The sequence below is a fragment of the Chelonia mydas genome, chromosome 11 (assembly GCF_015237465.2).
Source record: "Chelonia mydas isolate rCheMyd1 chromosome 11, rCheMyd1.pri.v2, whole genome shotgun sequence".
In the NCBI taxonomy this organism is placed as follows: domain Eukaryota; kingdom Metazoa; phylum Chordata; order Testudines; family Cheloniidae; genus Chelonia; species Chelonia mydas.
Window position 1 is genome coordinate 40,095,766 of NC_051251.2, and position 19,104 is coordinate 40,114,869.

At 41.3% G+C, this 19,104-nt stretch overlaps 1 long non-coding RNA gene across 1 annotated transcript; it reads left to right on the top strand.

Moving 5' to 3' along the window:
* Nucleotides 1-15,846: 15,846 nt before the first annotated feature.
* LOC122462416 lies at nucleotides 15,847-18,528 on the top strand. Its single transcript, XR_006284947.1, has 3 exons — nucleotides 15,847-16,002; nucleotides 16,479-16,588; nucleotides 18,305-18,528. It is a non-coding gene; the product is annotated as an uncharacterized LOC122462416 (long non-coding RNA).
* The last annotated feature ends 576 nt before the right edge of the window (nucleotides 18,529-19,104 follow it).

Sequence of the window (19,104 nt, forward strand, 5' to 3'; positions counted from 1 at the left end):
CCTAAGTTAATAGTATCCAATTTGCAAATGAATTCCAATTCAACAGTCTCTCGCTGGAGTCTGGATTGGAAGTTTTTCTGTTGTAATATCGCAACTTTCATGTCTGTAATCGCGTGACCAGAGAGATTGAAGTGTTCTCCGACTGGTTTATGAATATTATAATTCTTGACATCTGATTTGTGTCCATTTATTCTTTTACGTAGAGACTGTCCAGTTTGACCAATGTACATGGCAGAGGGGCATTGCTGGCACATGATGGCATATATCACATTGGTGGACGAGCCTCTGATAGTGTGGCTGATGTTATTAGGCGCTGTGATGGTGTCCCCTGAATAGATAGGTGGGGAGAAAACCTGGATTTGTGCTGGAAATGGCCCAACTTGATTATCATACACATTGTAAGGAGAGCGATCACTTTAGATAAGCTATTACCAGCAGGAGAGTGGAGTGGGGGGAGAGAAAACCTTTTGTAGTGGTAAACACCCATTTTTTCATGGTTTGTGTGTATAAAAAGATCTTCTGTACTTTCTACAGTATGCATCCGATGAAGTGAGCTGTAGCTCACGAAAGCTTATGCTCAGATAAATTGGTTAGTCTCTAAGGTGCCACAAGTACTCCTTTTCTTTTTGCGAATACAGACTAACACAGCTGTTACTCTGAAATCTTTCAGGAAAGTGCAGAGACTGCAAATGTGCTTATACTCTGTGAGGAGAATGCAGCTCCTTACCTCCTCACCCTTGTGAATTTATGGCTAGGCTAGACCCAATCTGTCTCTTTACCTAACTTAGAGTCTTTGTGATTCTTAATTTGCTTTCCTTTTAAGTCTCAGCTGATTTTTAAATCAACTGCAAGAATCAGGATGTGATAGGAAAAGGTGTTAAAAGTTCACAGTGAGCTCAGGTTTCCAGTTTATAGCAAGCTAGAAATATATATTTAAGACAAAACATGGAAATCCTACAATTTGTCTGTGAATGCTCATGTTATATTTTTCAGGAAATATGCTTTGGCTTGCATATCTCTCCCAGTGCTGAGCTCCCCCCGCAGCTTTGCTGAACAGTTAAAAGTGATTACCTTGGTAACGCCACTTCCCACGGTCAACAAAGCTTCAGGCAGCTTGTCTTATTAGTATTGCCTTTGTGCCCAGTCCTCCTAACAAATACAGTATAAACGCCTAATTATCCTGCTTCACAACGGTCTTTCTTCTTTCAAACACTTCAGCAGGGGAAGGGATAGTAGAGGGAGTAAAACAAGGATTTATATAAACATATTTAAAATCAAGTTCTAGGGATATACTTAATTGCAATACAAAAGAAAGATGTTTTTATCAGTTTCCAGCTGATACATCCTCCTATTTAATACTAGCACATACAAGCTCTTCCTTTAGTTCCCAGATGGGAATATGGCTGTGATACCAATAAGGAGCACAATTCTAAAATTAATAAAACAATAATATCTCAAGAATAGATGTGGCTAAGTAGGGGCCAGAAACTTCTGTGTTCTATACTTGGCTCTGACTTCAGTTCCACCTCTGGCATTGGACCAAGTCTCTTGTGGTCTGACTTTCAGCTCCCACAGCTCAGGTTGAAATCAGTGGAGCAGTGTGCACTCAGCACCTCTGAAAATCAGCCTATTAAACTTCTCTGCTTCAGTTTTCTCATTTATAACATTGCTGTCCTACCTACCTCACGGGGGCTTTTAAATTTGAATACGGAAAAACACTTTTAGATTTTCCAAGTTGTGGAGCATCCACTGTTCGTAGGCAATAGAAGTGCTAGCTATGTGATGCTTAGCAGCAAGGCAGATAAACTTGAAGTCACTACAGTATGACAAGGACAAGGGTCCATTTTGAGATAATCCTAAAGTAATTTTGGGATGGCACAGGGATCTGTGGATCTTTTGTTTGGGGACTTTTTGTAGCAGAAGCAAGTATTCTCTCCTTCCTAGCATTGTTTTCCTCTGTTTGAACAGACTTGAACATTACACATTTCCTTTCCTTAGTTCACTTAGATTACAGACAGCTATAATAATTGCTATGCAGTAGAATTCAAGGACTTGCAGTATTAATACAAATAAAAAGCACATTAAAGTAGCTCTTGCAACACAGGAACATGCTTTTGGCCTAATAGCCCCTGATGTTTGCTTGCACTTCAGTGGTTGCAGGATGGCAGCAGAGCACAGATCTGTTTTTCAGACCCACTGTGCTTAATGACTGTAGCTACTTGCCATGGAGATAGATCAGGGAACCATTGTGGGGGAATGGGGATTGTTTGCATTGATAATCTCAAGCATAAAGGAAAAACATTATTAGTGCCTCCATTATTAGGGGGCATACCTGCCTCAATTTGAAAAGCAAAGTGTCAATTAAGCATTTCTTCTACTGTTCTCAGAAATTCCCTGTGTTCTGAACTCATATTGTAATGTACCATAATATAGATGTAAAAGATCTGCTGCTCCACAACAGCTGTCTACATCTTATCCCAACAATGGTAAAGTGAAATTAATCTGCTGCATGTCAGTCAGTATTTGCAATTGTTTAGAGCGTTCCTTTGATGGACATTTATATAAATAGTGGTTCATTGTCCCTTAAGTGTTTGTCACCTCCTGAGAGACGAAATCTCCCAAGGGTGGGGGAAGGGGGGCGGGGAAACAATCATGGCAAACCTATCATCAATCCATATCCTGTGGGACATTCATTTTCTTTTTGTTTCAATGTAAGTACCTATGCCGTATAACTGACACTGATTTTTCTCTAATGTTCAATTGCAAGTGCCTATCTTGAGCAGGAATAGCACAACAGAATTTTGAATGGTCACATTTCACACATCAGATCCTTCACACAAAGCAGAAATAGAAGCACCTATGTAATATTCTCATGATGTTCAATTGATAGAAGAAGGTGAGAGGAAATGAGTAATTCCCATCTCCCTGTGAGATACAAAATGGAAAGCAAATTTAAAATCAAAACTATGGTTACAAGCGCAAAGTAATACAATTCTGCAATGAGATTCACTGAAAAATCTACAGGCCACAAGATGGGCCAGGGCTAGTTTAGAAACGTGTTTTGCAAATCATATTTGCTGTGAGAAGACCATCAGCTTTTCCTGTAAGATCAGAATAGCATATGTGACATACGTGGGGTAAATTGAACAACTGTCTGACTTATGTGATGGAAGACAATGCACTGTGCTAGACTGGGTGAGCCAGCTACAAAGCAATCTGCTCACCTTATTATAAGTTAGTGGTATTTGAAAAAAAAAATTCTTATATTTGTCATGATATATTTCTAGGCAAGTGTTAAAGAAATGTCTGCTTAAATGGATAACACTTTTGGTTTAAGAGCAATTATTGAAGATATTGGACCTGACTCTGCACTGCCATGCACCATGTATAGTTTTTTTATACTGTGCAAAGTGGGTATAAAGCTCTGCTGTTTGGAGCCGGTAGCAGCGGCAGAGCTAATGAGTGGGGGGGCGACCACCATCCTGGTGCCCTTTAGGTCTATGTGTGGCACCTTTTCAAGCAGGGCTGGAGAAAGAGCTCATCCTGCTACACCTGGCAGTGGCAGCTCCTGTCTTGCAGGATTGGGCCTGGATCTCCACTCTGGACATTGTGACATATCACATATGTGCAGTGTTACAACACCACTCACAAGGATCTGAACTGTGCTACGACTCTGTGTGCTGGGTCACAACACCTGGAACGGGGAGCTAGGCCCAGCCCCAGGGGACAGGAGCCGCCGTTGCCAGGTGAGTATGGGGTGGGCTTGATCTGTAGCCCGCCACAAATGACGCATTACCACCTTGGTTGCAAAACCTGGCTCTGCCACTGAGTAGTAGTAAAACTCAGTCTGCATTGGGATAAATGACCAGGTGCAAGGCAGTGAAGAATCAAGTCCATGGAGTTTCAAAGTTCTGGAGGCTGACAGTAAAATCCCAGAATTTGATTCAAAGGATGTGAACCAGGTGTGAGAGAAGAGTGGAAAGGACCAATGTCTTTTTGTCCTGGCCAGCACATACATATTGGACTGTAATAATCCAGTCTAGTTGGAGTCTGTTATTCGGTGAATGATGAGTAAGGCTACATTTTAGTCACAAGTGCTTTTAGTAGGGCTGTCGATTAATTGCAGTTAACTCACGTGATTAACTCAAAAAAATTAATCGTGATTAATTGCGGTTTTAATCACTGTTAAACAATAGAATAACAATTGAAATTTATTAAATATTTTGGATGTTTTTCTACATTTTCATCTATATTGTATTCTATGTTGTAATTGAAATCAAAGTGTATATTATATTTGATTACAAATATTTGCACTGTAAAAATGATAAAAGAAATAGTATTTTTCAGTTCACCTCATACAAGTACTGTAGTGCAATCTCTTTATAATGAAAGTTGAACTTAGAAATGTAGAATTATGTACAAAAATAACTGCATTCAAAAATAAAACAATGTAAAACTTTAGAACCTACAAGTCCACTCAGTCCTACTTCAGACAGTTGCTCAGACAAACAAGTTTGGTTACAATTTGCAGGAGATAACTGTGACGGGTTGAATCACAGAAACCCCTGGGAGCTGCCACCTGATGTACCAAGACTACTTCTGCCCCTGCTTTACTTCCCAGTCAGCTTAGGACTTTAGCACTCTGTCTGGTTTGAGCCAGAACCGCTAGCCTGCTGCAAACCCAGACCCAGGTCTGAACCACATCCCCTAACAGCTGTAGGCTTAATTGAAAGCAACTTAGGAAGTGTTCCTGCCTTTAATACTCAGATGCCCAACTCCCAATGGGTCCAAACCCTAAATAAATCTGCTTTACCCTGTATAAAGTGTTTGCCCTCTATAACACTGACAGAAAGCTATGCACAGCTGTTCCTCCCTCTCCCCAGGTATTAATACATACTCTGGGTTAATTAATAAGTAAAAAGTGATTTTATTAAATACAGAAAGTAGGATTTAAGTGGTTCCAAGTAGTAACAGACAGAACAAAGTGAATTACCAAGCAAAATAAAATAAAACACGCAAGTCTATGTCTAGTACACTAATAAAAACTGAATACAGATTTGAGATGTTAGAGATGTTTCAATAAGTTTCTTTCACAGACTGGACACCTTCCTAGTCTGGGCACAATCCTTTCCTCTGGTACAGCCCTTGTTCGAGCTCAGGTGGTAGCTAGGGGATTCCTCATGATGGCTCCTCTTTGGTCTGTTCCACCCACTTATATATCTTTTGCATAAGGCTGGAATCCTTTGTCCCTCTGGATTCCCACCCCTCCTGCTCAATGGAAAAACACCAGGTTAAAGATGGATTCCAGTTCAGGTTGCATGATCACATGTCCTGTGAGACCCCAAGCCTTCATTTCTCCCAGCCTGACTCACGGGAAGACCTGCCTGCAAACAGAGCCATCCACAGTCAGTTGTCCTGGTTGATGGGAGCCATCAAGATTCCAAACCACCATTAATGGCCCACACTTTGCATAATTACAATAGGCCCTCAGAGTTATATTTCATATTTCTAGTTTCAGATAGAAGAGTGATACATTTATACAAACAGGATGACCACACTCAGTAGATTATAAGATTTGTAATGATACCTTACAAGAGACCTTTTGCATGAAGCATATTTTAGTTACATTATATTCACATTCATCAGCATACTTGCATAAAGTCATATAGAGTGCGTCACTATAATGCTGCCCAAGTCTTGTTTACAATGTCACCTGAAAGTGAGAACAGGCATTTACACGGCACTTTTGTAGCCGGCATTGCAAGGTATTTACGTGCCAGATATGTTAAACATTCATATGCCCCTTCATGCTTTCGCCACCATTCCAGAGGACATGCTTCCATGCTGAAGACGCTAGTTAAAAAAAAAGAAAAGGGTTAATTAAATTTGTGACTGAACTCCTTGTAGGAGAATTGTATGTCCGCTGCTCTGTTTTACCCATATTCTGCCATATATTTCATGTTATAGCAGTCTTGGATGACAACCCAGCACATGTTGTTCATTTTAAGAACATTTTCACTGCAGGTCTGACAAAACGCAAAGAAGATACCAATGTGAGATTTCTAAAGATAGCTACAGCACTTGACCCAAGGTTTAAGAATCTGAAGTGGCTTCCAATATCTGACATGGATAAAGTATGGAGCATGCTTTCAGACATCTTAAAAGAGCAACATTCGAATGCGGAAACTACAGACCACAAACCACCAAAAAGTGCTTTGGATTACTATTGAGCAGATGCATCCTGTCATCAGCATCGAGGAATGGTGGTTGAAGCATGAAGGGACATATGAATCTTTAGCTCATCTGGCACGTAAATATCTTGTGACGCCGGCTACAAGAGTGCCATGAGAATGCCTTTTCTCACTTTCAGGTGACGTTGTAAATAAGAAGTGGGTGGTGGTGGTGGGGGGCATTATCTCCTGCAAATGTAAACAAACTTGTTTGTCTGAGTGATTGGCTGAATAAGAAGTAGGTCTGAGTTGACTTGCAAGTTCTAAAATTTTACATTGTTTAATTTTTGAATGCAGGTTTTTTCATACATAATTCTACATTTGTAAGTTCAACTTTCATGATAAAGAGATTGCACTATAGTACTTGTATTAGGTGAATTGAAAAATACTATTTCTTTTGTTTTTTTTACAGTGCAAATATTTGTAATCAAAAATAAATATAAAGTGAGCACTGTACACTTTGTATTCTGTGTTGTAATTGAAATCAAAATTTTTGAAAATGTAGAAAACATCCAAAAAGGTAAATAAATGGTATTCTATTATTGTTTAATAGTGCGATTAATCTCGCAATGTAATTTTTAAAATCACTTGACAGCCATATAAAAATGTTAGTTGCAATTAAGTTGTTCATTGACAATCACACCTATATTTAGGACCGACTTTTGCAAAAATTGAACCACCACTGGTGTCTTATAGGGATACACCCCGGGGGTTAAACCCTAATTATACTATGGAAATACTGTGGTACCAAAGAAAAATGTTTCACTATTAATAGCTTTATTATTCATTCCCGTGTGCAAAAATATTGTTGTTGCAACAAAAACATCCCAAAAGTATGAACAATTATAATCTAATCACGTGACACAAAACATATAACTAACAAACAAGTAAGTATTCCCAAAATACCGACAAACCATACCACCAATCGATTAAACACTGTTGTTTATAGAATCATAGAATAACAGAGTTGGAAGGGACCTCTGGAGGCAATCTAGTCCAACCCCCTGCCCAGAGCAGGACCAATCCCAACTAAATCATCCCAGCCAGGGCTTTGTCAAGCCTGACCTTAAAAACTTCTAAGGAAGGGGATTCCACCACCTCCCTAGGTAACGCATTCCAGTGTTTCACCACCCTCCTAGTGAAAAAGTTTTTCCTAATATCCAACCTAAACCTCCCCCACTGCAACTTGAGACCATTACTCCTTGTCCTGTCATCTGCTATCACTGAGAATAGTCTAGATCCATCCTCTTTGGATCCACCTTTCAGGTAGTTAAAAGCTGCTATCAAATCCCCCCTCATTCTTCTCTTCCGTAGACTAAACAATCCCAGTTCCCTCAGCCTCTCCTCATAACTCATGTGTTCCAGTCCCCTAATCATTTTTGTTGCCCTTCGCTGGACTCTCTCCAATTTCTCCACATCCTTCTTGTAGTGTGGGGCCCAAAACTGGACACAGTACTCTAGATGAGGTCTCACCAATGTCGAATAGAGGGGAACGATCACGTCCCTCGATCTGCTGGCAATGCCCCTACTTATACATCCCAAAATGCCATTGGCCTTCTTGGCAACAAGGGCACACTGTTGACTCATATCCAGCTTCTCATCCACTGTCACCCCTAGGTCCTTCTCTGCAGAACTGCTGCCTAGCCATTCGGTCCCTAGTCTGTAGCGGTGCATTGGATTCTTCCGTCGTAAGTGCAGGACTCTGCACTTGTCCTTGTTGAACCTCATCAGATTTCTTTTGGCCCAATCCTCCAATTTGTCTAGGTCCCTTTGTATCCTATCCCTACCCTCCAGCGTATCTACCACTCCTCCCAGTTTAGTGTCATCCGCAAACTTGCTGAGGGTGCAATCCACACCATCCTCCAGGTCATTAATGAAGATATTGAACAAAACCGGCCCCAGGACTGACCCTTGGGGCACTCCGCTAGATACCGGCTGCCAACTAGACATGGAGCCATTGATCACTACCCGTTGAGCCCGATAATCTAGCCAACTTTCTACCCACCTTGTAGTGCATCCATCCAGCCCATACTTCTTTAACTTGCTGACAAGAATACTGTGGGAGACCGTGTCAAAAGCTTTGCTAAAGTTGAGGAATAACATGTCCACTGCTTTCCCTTCATCCACAGAACCAGTTATCTCATCATAGAAGGCAATTAGATTAGTCAGGTATGACTTTCCCTTGGTGAATCCATGCTGACTGTTCCTGATCACTTTCCTCTCATCTAAGTGCTTCAGAATTGATTCCTTGAGGACATGCTCCATGATTTTTCCAGGGACTGAGGTGAGGCTGACTGGCCTGTAGTTCCCAGGATCATCCCTCTTCCCTTTTTTAAAGATGGGCACTACATTAGCCTTTTTCCAATCTTCCAGGACTTCCCCCGATCGCCATGAGTTTTCAAAGATAATGGCCAATGGCTCTGCAATCACATCCGCCAATTCCTTTAGCACTCTCGGATGCAACGCATCTGGCCCCATGGACTTGTGTACGTCTAGTTTTTCTAAATAGTCCCGAACCACTTATTCCTTCACAGAGGGCTGGTCACCTCCTCCCCATGCTGTGCTGCCCAGTGCAGTAGTCTGGGAGCTGACCTTGTTCGTGAAGACAGAGGCAAAAAAAGCATTGAGTACGTTAGCTTTTTCCACATCCTCTGTCAGTAGGTTGCCTCCCTCATTTAGTAAGGGGCCCACACTTTTCTTGGCTTTCTTCTTATTGCCAACATACCTGAAGAAACCCTTCTTGTTACTCTTAACATCCCTCGCTAGCTACAACTCCAGGTGTGATTTAGCCTTCCTGATTCCATTCCTACATGCCCGAGCAATATTTATAGACTCATCCCTGGTCATTTGTCCAATCATCCACTTCTTGTAAGCCTCTTTTTTGTGTTTAAGATCAGCAAGGATTTCACTGTTAAGCCAAGCTGGTCGCCTGCCATATTTACTATTCTTTCTACACATCGGGATGGTTTGTCCCTGAAACCTCAATAAGGATTCTTTAAAATACAGCCAGCTCTCCTGGACTCCTTTCCCCCTCATGTTATTCTCCCAGGGGATCTTGCCCATCAGTTCCCTGAGGGAGTCAAAGTCTGCTTTTCTGAAGTCCAGGGTCCGTATTCTGCTGCTTTCCTTTCTTCCTTGTGTCAGGATCCTGAACTCAACCATCTCATGGTCAATGCCTCCCAGGTTCCCATCCACTTTTGCTTCCCTTACTAATTCTTTCCGGTTTGTGAGCAGCAGGTCAAGAAGAGCTCCACCCCTCGTTGGTTCCTCCAGCACTTGCACCAGGAAATTGTCCCCTACAATTTCCAAAAACTTCCTGGATTGTCTGTGCACCGCTGTATTGCTCTCCCAGCAGATATCAGGATGACTGAAGTCGCCCAGGAGAACCAGGGCGTGCGATCTAGTAGCTTCTGCGACTTGCTGGAAGAAAGCATCGTCCACCTCATCCCCCTGGTCCAGTGGTCTATAGCAGACTCCCACCACGACATCACCCTTGTTGCTCAGGCTTCTAAACTTAATCCAGAGACTCAGGTTTTTCTGCAGTTTCATACTTGAGCTCTGAGCAGTCATACTGCTCCCTTACATACAGTGCAACCCCCCCACCTTTTCTGGCCTCCCTGTCCTTCCTGAACAGTTTATACCCATCCATGACAGTACTCCAGTCATGCGAGTTATCCCATCAAGTCTCCGTTATTCCAATCACATCATAATTCCCTGACTTTGCCAGGATCTCCAGTTCTCCCTGCTTGTTTCCCAGGCTTTGTGCATTTGTATATAGGCACTTGAGATAACCTGCTGATCGCCCCTTGTTCTCAGTGTGAGGCAGGAGCCCTCCGCTCTCACACGCTCCTGCTCGTGCTTCCTCCCGGTATCCCGCTTCCCCACTTACCTCAGAGCTTTGGTCTCCTTCCCCTGGTGAACCTAGTTTAAAGCCCTCCTCACTAGGTTAGCCAGCCTGCTCGCGAAATTGCTCTTCCCTCTCTTCGTTAAGTGGAGCCCGTCTCTGCCTAGTACTCCTCCTTCTTGGAACACCATCCCATGGTCGAAGAATCCAAAGCCTTCTCTCCGACACCACCTGCGTAGCCATTCATTGACTTCCACGATTCGACGATCCCTACCCCGTCCTTTTCCTTCCACGGGGAGGATGGACGAGAACACCACTTGCGCCTCATACTCCTTTATCCTCCTTCCCAGAGCCACGTAGTCTGCAGTGATCTGCTCAAGGTCATTCTTGGCAGTATCATTGGTGCCCACGTGGAAAAGCAGGAAGGGGTAGCGGTCCGAGGGCTTGATGAGTCTTGGCAGACTCTCTGTCACAGTTTGGCTAATGTACATGGAGTCGCCCATGAGAACCTTTTCTTAAGGTTATTCTTAAGGTCATTGCCTAAACAAATAAAGCATGTGTTAATATTTTTCTCTCTTACGCACTTGTGTTTTAATCTAGGGTCTAAAGATGCAAGGAAAACATCGTTGGCTCCTAACTAAATCATTAAACTTCTTTTATAGACAAATCAAAGTGTAAACCTAGGAAAATTAATGATTTCAACCCTTAGGTTTCCTGGACCTGCTCTGAACGGTGAAGAAATCTGGCAATATGTGACCTCCAGAAGAAGAAGGGGGAATGTCCATGTACCAGCAACGCGGACACAGGTAAGTAACCGTTTTCATGTTCTCTCCACAGGTACCATTGCGGGGAGTGGCCCAGATGAGTCTGGGGGAAGGGAGCAGGAGACTCCACCAGTTGAAAGGCACGAGATGCACTGTCCTAAGGTTGGGGGTTCCACAACCACCACTCCCAAGAGAAGGAGGCGGGTGGTGGTGGTCGGGGACTCTCTCCTCAGGGGGACTGAGTCATCTATCTGCCACCTTGACCGGGAAAACAGAGAAGTCTGCTGCTTGCCACATGACTCTCTGTCTTCTGGGTACTTTTCTGGCTCTGTCAATCTGTATACCTTCAAATCAGCGGCACTGCTATGGATACCCGCATGGCCCCACAGTATGCCAACATTTTTATGGCTGACTTAGAACAACGCTTCCTCAGCTCTCGTCCCCTAATGCCCCGACTCCACTTGCGCTACATTGATGACATCTTCATCATCTGGACCCATGGAAAAGAAGCCTTTCAGGAATTCCACCATGATTTTAACAATTTCCATCCCACCATCAACCTCGGCCTGGTCCAGTCCACACAAGAGATCCACTTCCTGGACACCACAGTGCTAATAAGCGATGGTCATATAAACACCACCCTATACCGGAAACCTACTGACCGCTATGCCTACCTACATGCCTCCAGCTTTCATCCAGACCACACCACATGATCCATTGTCTACAGCCAAGCTCTATGATACAACTGCATTTGCTCCAACCCCTCAGACAGAGACAAACACCTACAAGATCTCTATCAAGCGTTCTTACAACTACAATAACCACCTGCTGAAGTGAAGAAACAAAGCCTGTTGCCAACTGAGTCCACATATCTATTCAGGGGACACCATCATAGGGCCTAATCACATCAGCCACACTATCAGAGGCTCGTTCACCTGCACATCTACCAATGTGATATATGCCGGCAATGCCCCTCTGCCATGTACATTAGCCAAACTGGACAGTCTCTACGTAAAAGAATAAATGGACACAAATCAGACGTCAAGAATTATAACATTCAAAAACCAGTCGGAGAACACTGCAATCTCTTTGGTTACTCGATTACAGACCTAAAAGTGGCAATTCTTCAACAAAAAAACTTCAGAAACAGACTCCAACGAGAGACTGCTGAATTGGAATTAATTTGCAAACTGGATACAATTAACTTAGGCTTGAATAAAGACTGGGAGTGGATGGGTCATTACACAAAGTGAAACTATTTCCCCATGTTTATTTCTCACACACACACACCCCCCCCGCTGTTCCTCAGATGTTCTTGTCAACTGCTGGAAATGGCCCACCTTGATTATCACTCCAAAAAGGTTTTTTCCCCCCTGCTCTCCTGCTGGTAATAGCTCACCTTACCTGATCACTCTCCTTACAGTGTGCATGGTAACACCCATTGTTTCATGTTCTCTGTGTATATAAATCTCCCCACTGTATTTTCCACTGAATGCATCTGATGAAGTGAGCTGTAGCTCACCAAAGCTTATGCTCAAATAAATGTGTTAGCCTCTAAGGTGCCACAAGTACTCCTTTTCTTTTTGCTAATAAAATCTTTGACGTTCAATGTTAGCAATGCAGAGTGCTCACATCTGAGTCCACATGGAAAAAAGACTAGTCTCCCAAATAGAAAAAATGACCAACAATTAAAGGGCACCTACAGACTCCACACAGAATGCACAGGACTTCTATTGCCTCCACGTCTAATACCTGGTCTTGTAGATATGCCAGCTTTGCTTGTAGGGGATTTCGTTAATGAAGTATGATGCAGACAGAGTACCTCCAAACTGGACATTGATGAAGAGAGATACTGCAGTTTTTTTTGTACATAATTCTACATTTGTCAGTTCAACTTTCATGATAAAGAGATTGCACTATAGTACTTGTATTAGGTGAATTGAAAAATACTATTTCTTTTTGTTTGTTTTTTACAGTGCAAATTCTGGTAATCAAAATAAAATATAAAGTGAGCACAGTACAATTTTTTTATTGTCTGTTGTAATTGAAGTCAATATCTTTGAAAATGTAGAAAACATCCAAAATATTTAATTAAATGGTATTCTATTATTGTTTAACAGTGTGATTAATTTTTTAATCACTTGACAGCCCTAATTTTTAGTAAAAGTCGGGGACACATCATGGGCAGTAAACAAAAATTCATGGCCTCGTGACCTGTCCATGACCTATACTAAAAATACCTGTGATTAAATCTTGGGGGGGGGTGAGTGGGGGATATGGGGGGGCTACTGCTAGGAGGGTCGGGGGGCTGCTGCTGGAGGGACATGGGGCCAGTGGCACCAGCTGCCCGGGGCCATGGACTGCGGCTGCTCTGGCCGCCCACCTGGAGATCGCTGCTGAGGGCCGTGGACCGCAGCTGCTCTGTCCGCTCTGGGACCGCTGCTGGGGCCCATCAGAGCAGCAGCTAGTGTAGCTATCCTGGGGGCCACCAGAGGAGCTGGCCCTGGATCCAGCTGCTTGTGGAGCCCTGGGGTCAGCCACACTGGCCCCTGCAGAAGTCACAGAAGTCATGGAGGTCACAGAAAGTCACAGAATCGGTGACTTCCATGACTTCTGTGACAGACGCAGAGCCCTAATGATGAGTAGAGCTGGTCAAAAAATGAAAATCAATTTTTTGCACACACAAAAAAGATTTTCTAAAATTTTCATCTGTTTTGCAATGGTATCATTTATAAACTTTAACTTTCATGCAATTTTATTTTATTAGTTTTGATAAATTTTTTGAAAATAATTGGGGGGAAAGTAGTGACACTTCTTATGAAAATGAAAAACTTTGGCAATGTCGGTAGTTTTTTGCAGGCAATTTTATGTTCTAAAAATTGCCATTGTTGTATGCAGTGTAGTTGTAGTTGTGTTGATTCCAAGATATTAGAGAGAAAAGGTGGGTGCAGTAATATCTTTTATTGGACCAATTTCTGTTGGTGAGACAAGCTTCTTAGTCATACAGAATTCTGCTTCAGACATGGATTTATGGCTTATTACAAAAAATGCCATCCACTAATGCCCTCTTTTTGTCCTATGACTGCATAAGTGTTAATGGGCCATTATACCTTGAATAGTCCATGACAATATATGCTAACTACTTATGCTAAACAATCTGTTCCACCTTGCATTTTGCTGTGATGCTGGAAGTATCTTTCCCAGACCTGAAGAAGAGCTCTGTATGGCTCAAACGCTTGTCTCTTTCGCCAAAAGAAGTTAGTCCAATAAAAGATTCTCACCTACCTTCTCTCTCTAATGTTCTAAAAAGACCATATTTTGACCAAAAAAGCCCTCTGTTTTTGCTTGGAAAATTTTGACCAGCTTGAATGATGAATGACATCTGAACTACAGACGTGCAGTAAACTGCCTGATTGGTTTACATCAGTATAGAACATTCATTGTGACAGTTTCAATAGGGAATACCAACTATTCAAGTCCTTCCAGTATTTGGAGGTACAGGTACAATGGGCCTGATTCTCTGCCCATAGAAATGTAAAACAGAAGCAACCACTGAAGTTACCCAAGTTAAAGTAACATAAGCAAGAAGAGAATGTTGACTACTTCCTAACAACAAGTGATAAATTTACACTGAAAAATCTTTTCTAGTTCGCTACTCCAGCTGGCAAATCCTCCCTCAGCTCAACAAAATTTATGACCTGAACCTCTCACAGCTACTGAACCCTGCCCTACCAGCACCACCCCCAACAAGTGTTCAGAACTTCACCCAGCTGCTTAATCTTCCTAAAAAGCTTCTCCTTAACAAGCACTCCATCCCCAATTTTCAGATGCCAAACCCACCTGTAATACCCATAACAAGAGCAATGAGTCAGCTCCTAGCTGCTAAACTTCTCTACAACTCCTCCCCCTAGCACCCCAATGCTAGAGTTGGATGAATTTTTTTTGTCAAATAGTAAATTTGCTGACAAAATGCATTTTCAGATGACTAAAACTATTAATGAATTTAGGTCAAATTTGGTGAATGGTTTCAGCTAAAAAACTAAAACAAAAAACACCGGGAAAAAATTTTTTTGAAAATGCTGAAATAGCTCATTTTGAAAAGTCGCAAAACACTTTTGACATTTTTGACTACTATTGACATTTTTTAGATGAAATGTCAATTGGAAATGTTGGTTTGCCATTTTCAAAACCAAATGTCAATTCAACCTAGTTTTTTTTTTTTCAATTTTTCATTTTGTTGAGAAAAACAAAAAAAAATCAGTTTCAGTTCAAAGCAAGCTGATTGATTTTTTTTTTTTTAATTTTTGGTTCAGCCACCAAACTCAGAAATCAATTATTCACTCAACTGTAGCCCATGCATCTGGAAATCACTAACCCATCCCATTCTGAAAGCCCCCTAGGTAACAATATATGCAGCGATGCTCCATTTCACACCTGTCTGGGAAAGAAGGATATTCAGGTAACAAATTCCCTCTGTGCACTTCAGCAAACTCCTCTTCACCATACTAATACTTTAGTTTAAGAGTACACCAGCCATTCCAATGTGTCCTTATAAAATAAACAGTAATGTAGCAAGAGAGAAACATTATCTCATACTTCCCATTCTCTGAAGATTCTCTTGAAAGTGCCCTTGCAAGTGCTTCTTTTGCAAGACAGATAAGAGTTGTTTTTGGCTGGTGTAATCCTTACTTTCAGCCAGTTTTGTTGGGGAAACTATCAAAGGAGTTTGTATCTCTACAAGTTAATTTTATTTTTAGAAGACTACAGCCAGCTCTCCAGCAAAGAGGAACTGATACTTCTAATGTAAGAAACAAGCAGAGGGAAAAAACGTTTGCCACACCTTATAAATACTGAAGGAGAAATGAAGGGCAAAACTTTAATTTTTATTTATTTATTTATTTATTTTGCTTTGTAGTTCACCTTTAGCAGCGTAACCAGCTTTCTGGCTCCTTACTGGGTAATTGTCCCCCCCTTCCCTCTAGAATGAGTTGGTGGGAAAAGATTGGGCCACAGGTCACTTTGGCAGTGGCAAAAACTCAAATCAGATTCTAATCTATTACCCAGAGTGCCCAGGAAAAGGAAATGACATCCTGGTGGCAGAGAGGATCAAGGAGAAGGAGAGCATGTATGTAGCAGAAGCTACTGTGAAGAACTGTTTTAAAAAGTATGTTTTCTGTAAAAATGTTGGTTTTTTGGAAATTTCTTTGGGGGAAAAATTAAAAAAAACCACCTTTTTATTTTCTACCAAAGACAGCAAAGGAAGAAATACTCAGTTTTCAAATGCTGTTTTGTGTTTTTCCTCCTCTTCCCCTTCTGTTCTTTTGCCCACTTTTTCAGTGGCAAAGTGAAAAGGAGAGGAAAAGGTGACAGAGGATGAGGGGGAAAAACAAACTCAAAAACGTTCAAGCTTTTCATTTTTGTTGAAAAATCAGAAAAGTTCAAGAACTGAAAATTTTCTGTGCAAATGTTCCGAGTCTTAAAATAAGCTGGGTTTGCTCTGATTTCAGAGTGAAAACAAGTTTTGAAATATCAGAATTTCTCACAAACTAGAAATTCCTAGTTTTGATCAGCTATAACAACAACCACTATGCATTTAAGCCTCAGCTTCTTACTTGCTTCTCCTTCTCTTACTCTGACCAGAATTCACTTTAAAGTTACACATCACTTAAGTTGGTGGGAGCAATTTCACTAAAACTCCTCATGCCAGATCTGGAGCTGGAACAGGATTGTATCTCTCCCTGCCTGGCCTGGTGGGTATTGGTGTGTGTATAATGTATTATAAATCCATGACTTTATTGCGGTAGTTTATCTTTTCAATTTCTTTCTACAAGCCAGCATTTCCAAAGATGGCTTCTCTGGGAGCGTAGTGTATAATAGGAGCCCAACTGCAGAATCACAAAACTTTCACCTGGAAATGAATTTCACAAGCTGATCTGTGAAATATTGGGGGAAATGGTCTCTGCAAAGTCATGGAAAATGACATTTTGAAGACTCAAAACCAAACCAAAAAGAAGAAATGAGTTGGTGGAGATTTTTGTGCAATGTTTTGTGAAAAAATTGTTACCAATTTCAAACTAAACTATTGCACTTTTCTTAGAGATATCACATCCCGTTCTTTACTATCTCTTGTGACGTGATCTTTTTTGTTTGTTTTTGTTTTATTGTAGCTACAGTACTTAACTATTGCCCATTCTCTCTTAAATAAACAAGCATGTACAGCTAAGAATTAGAGCACTTAAGCCCTTCAGGAAACAGTAAATAGTTAAAACAATTTGTTTTAATAAATAGCTACACAACTATAGCTTGATTATTTCCAAAAGTCTCTGTGACACAGTAGGAGGTGACAGAATAAGTAGACAAAGATAAGATTCCTATGCACTTCTTAAGAGTGAGGTGATATACAACAGAAAACATTGGAAACTTGAGTGTATACTAGGGACACATTAATTCCTGATGTAATAGCATTGATTCCAGAGGCATTACACCTCTGAGCAAAATTTGGAAATGAAATGAAATTAACAATTGTTTCTGTTCTGAAATTGGTACAAGACTCTTCTTGAAAAATGCTTTATGAAGTACTATGCTAATTACTGTGACTATTTTCTCAGTTTCAGAGTAGCAGCCATGTTAGTCTGTATTTGGAAAAAGAAAAGGAGTACTTGTGGCACCTTAGAGACTAAATAAATTGGTTAGTCTCTAAGGTGCCACAAGTACTCCTTTTCTATTTTCTCAGTACCACTCTTATATTAAATCCCATATTTACAGTATGAAGTTAGCATGCTAACTGCTTATCATTATGACAAATTCACCTTCTCATCTTTGAGAGATACTTTGTTGGGGTATGATCTTAGATAAGGCAGAAGCCCTATGAGATTGATCTGTATGTCGTAAATGAACTCTTGGGTGATGATCCTGCACTTCAGCAGTTCTGCTGCTTCTTTTTTTTATTCCCATTTAACAAGCACATGTCAACTACAGAATTCATTTGGGAACAATACCCAATATCTCATGTCATCTTACTATCATTAATATTTCCCTGCAATGCAGCCCCAGTGAGTGTGGTTTTCCCCGCCCCTGTGCACTGGCTATGTGGAAATGTATTGGATAATCATGAACTGCAGTACACTGTGCTCAGAGAGCTAATGAGGTGCCTGTCTTTTGCAGCATCACTATTTACAATATGATTGCTTCATCCTTATGCAAAGAAGTGAAAGCTTTTCTACTTACATGATCTTCTGATTTTGCTGTAGCTACTAATATGCTAACCTTAATGATTTCATTACATGAGCCAAACTCAGCAATGTACCATCCTTGCGCAAACAGACATTTTGAATGTTATGAAGGTAATTACCTCAAGGGTTTGATTATACTTTTCTAGGAAAGTGTAAAAAGGATTCTGTCATTTGTTAAAAGGGACAGAGAAACAATGCATTACTCATATATGTGGCTTTATGGTTCTTTCGTAGGCACTGGAGGCTTTTCCATTGAATGCTGAGCATGCAGTTCCACAAGGTGAACATAACCTTATCACAAATGTGCAGGCAGCATTGTTTCACTCTTAGAAATGTAGCCACTCACCACATTCTAGAAGGGCACCGCTGGACAACTTTAACTCTGTGTTAATGAAGTTTTTGAGAATTTAACTTAAACCTATTTTGGCCTTGTACGATATTGACTATTTGGGAATATGTCTGTGTACAATTTATTATTTGTGTTTGAGATTATGAACTCTCTGTGTGCATCTTTTATCAAGCTGCAAACTCCATTTTGATTGTAAGGCTGGCCTTTGTCTTTCTGTTGTTCTTTTACGTCCATCTTGGACTAAAACTCCAGGGGTTGGTGGCACAGGGCTAGCAAGTGAAGGTCATTAAACTTTGATGATCTTTCATTTAAATAGAGCACGCTTCAACAAAGAGATAGCTATTTCACAGGTCAAACAAGTTTTTCAAGTTTGAATGCTAGGGGGCTGGCAACAAAGCAATAAATCACCCATTAAGGGACATTGATCACTGAAGAGACTGATCAGGGAGTCACCAAACAAAGGGGTCTGGAAGCTAAAAGGTAAGGGTCTGTCACTGGCAGTTTGCAAGAGAGAGAGAGACTATTCCAAAGGAGAGGCCATGTGCCAGAGGGCAGGGGGAGAGGACGGATGTTGTACTCCTTAGAGGACTCTGATGTATGCCCAAAGAATACTTGAGTGGTGAGGAAACTCAGGCAGGGAAATGCATACAAGTGTGTTTGTTACTGTTTCTAATCAGTGTATTCC